Below are 2548 nucleotides of genomic sequence, written 5' to 3'. Positions count from 1 at the left end.
TCCTGTAACAGGCAAGCTTGGCTAGGGTATATGTGGGTGCTGATGAGCTAATCACTTTTGCAGACATAGTAGGTGCTGTCTTTCCTGTGTAGTTACGTTATTTTTATGTCAATGCCTTGGTCTGTGTTGAGCTGCTGTAACACAGTATCTGAGCCTGGCCTCTTAATAAAGAACAGATTTCTTTCTTCTGTGGAGTCTAAGATGGAGACCGGGTCAGAGAAAAAGACACAGAGATAAAAAGAGGTATAGCTCATTCTTTTACCGAGACACACAGGAGATGCAGCATTAACTCGTTCATGTCAGCAAAGGTCTCAAGCACTGCTCACCACATGGAAGTCTTACTTCTGAACATTCTTCTGACTGAACTTCAGGGGGTGTGCTGAAGCCAAGCCAGCAAGGAATATATTTATATTTATATTTACATCTCTTAGGCTGTGAATTCATAGGGACTAGGTTCCAATAACACAGGCTTTTTTCCATTGGTTCTCACAAAGTGTGTTTTTCTGCGTGGAGCAGGTTGGAGCTTCAGTTGAACTCAGGTTCCTTTCTCTTTGGCTTTCTTCTATTTCTGGTCATTTTCCTTCACTCATCTTAGGAGGCGATCTCAGCTCTTAGAGTGCTTCATAAGCTCAATATGCACGTTAATCCTCTTGGCAAAGATCTTGCCCTTAACTTCCTTGTTTACAATAATGCCAATAGTATGCTGGGTAACACTGTAGACCTGTCCACTGTTATGTGTGTATATATATATATATATATATATATATATATATATATTATTGTAAAGATACTGTACAGAGGGGTTATATTTACATGAGTAAGGTACTGAGTACATTTCCTATCAAGCATTGTAATCCCCTCCTTTGTTTTTCCCCTACCATCCCTTCCCTCCTCACCTCCCCAACTCCAATTCCCTCCCGAAGCTGTAAAGTTCATTTTCAATATAGTGTCTTGTACATCTCATTGTTACAATGGGTCAACCTGTATCCTTGTTTCAGCATTTTGTTATTTCCCTTCCCCTCCCCAAAATAGAAAATTGTATATATAAAGTGCAGGGCAGCAGAATCAAATACAGTGAAAACAAGGGTTATACCATGGGGGAAGAACATACAAAAGAAACAAACAAAAAAAAACTACACAGTACATTAATAACAGTGACAAAGATAAAACCTCTTATGTCCCTATCTTGGGGTTCGTTTCATTAGACCTTTCCACTTTTGCCATGGTAATATGTGCGGGGCATTTCTTTCTGAACAGTACCTTGGAAGTCTACAAGATCATCCTTCTTGTAGATTCTCATGTATGTGGCCAAAGGAGCATGTCCGTGTGTCCTGAAGGGTCTTGAGAACATGTATCAGGTCTCTCTCCACTTCCCCTTTGTGTTCATCATTTTGGCAAATTACTGGAAGATGGCACAGCCAAAAAGTCCAAAGGAATTACAAAATATTCTGTATTTAAATATCTGTTTTATTTAATTATCATTATTATTAGCATTAAGGTTATAATTGGGGTGTTTTTCCATGTGTGTCTTGTCTGCTTTTGCGTTCTTTGATTTCCACATTCTTGGATTCCACCTTCTTTGCTCAAATTATGTTCTCAACAACACCTCATTTCCCTTCTCCTGATTTGTATTCATTTCTGACCACATCTTCCTCGATTTTTTTTTTTTTTTTTTTTGGTCATGGGGCTTGAACTCCAGGCCTGGGCACTATCCCTCAGCTCTTCAGCTCAAGGCTAGAACTTTACCACTTGAGCCACAGTACCACTTCCAATTTTCTGGTAGTTAATTGGAGATAAGAGTCTGATGGACTTTCCTGCCTGGTCTGGCTTTGAATCTTGATCCTCTGATCTCAGCCTCCTGAGTAGCTAGGATTACAGGCATGAGCACCCTGATTGTTTTGTGTTTGATTGCGCTTTGCCATTCATCTAGCTTTCCCTTATTTGGCCATTTGTCATTGAGGCTTTTTTTTTATTTATTAGATTTTAGATAAAAGAGTATTTCTAAATCAAGAAAAGTGAATATCCCAGTAGATGAGAGCTGTGAAGAGATATTTTATCAAGAAGTCAAGATTTCAAAAAAAATGTATTTTCAACTGTAATGAAATTGTGACATATTAAAAGGATGGGATTTTGTAGAAGATTTCCTCAAATGATAAAATTGGTCTGTGTAATACGAAACCAGCAGTACTAAAACCAGCACCTGGCAGAGGCTCTCTTGCCTTTCTAGGACTGATGGACCAAAATGACTGCAGCAGGAGAGAAGCTGGGAGCTGAAGTTGAGAGACAGAGGCCTAAAGACTCCTACAGTGACACAGCCCCACAGTCTGGGATTCCACGGTTCTCTCTGGTGTTGATGGCTGGCCTATGGTAGGGAATATTCCTCTAGGAGAGTCATCTGTGTGCTCTCTGGAGCCTGGAAACTCAGGACTATGGTGGTCTCATTTGTTTAGATGAGTGGAGACCTTTAAGTCTCGCTTCCATTGTTTAAGTTTCTTTTATGAAAAGTGCTCCCACCAGAGAGTGACAGGAGAGAGACTCAGAGTCATGC

General features: G+C 40.1%; 1 pseudogene; it reads right to left on the bottom strand.

Moving 5' to 3' along the window:
* Positions 1-427: 427 nt before the first annotated feature.
* LOC138813487 (large ribosomal subunit protein eL21-like) lies at positions 428-1390 on the bottom strand (annotated as a pseudogene).
* Positions 1391-2548: the final 1158 nt, after the last annotated feature.

The sequence above is a fragment of the Dipodomys merriami genome, unplaced genomic scaffold (assembly GCF_024711535.1).
Source record: "Dipodomys merriami isolate MVZ:Mamm:240054 unplaced genomic scaffold, mDipMer1.0.p SCAF_6, whole genome shotgun sequence".
NCBI lineage: Eukaryota > Metazoa > Chordata > Mammalia > Rodentia > Heteromyidae > Dipodomys > Dipodomys merriami.
Note: the sequence above shows the minus strand (reverse complement) of the source record. Positions and strands in the feature narration are given on the sequence as shown.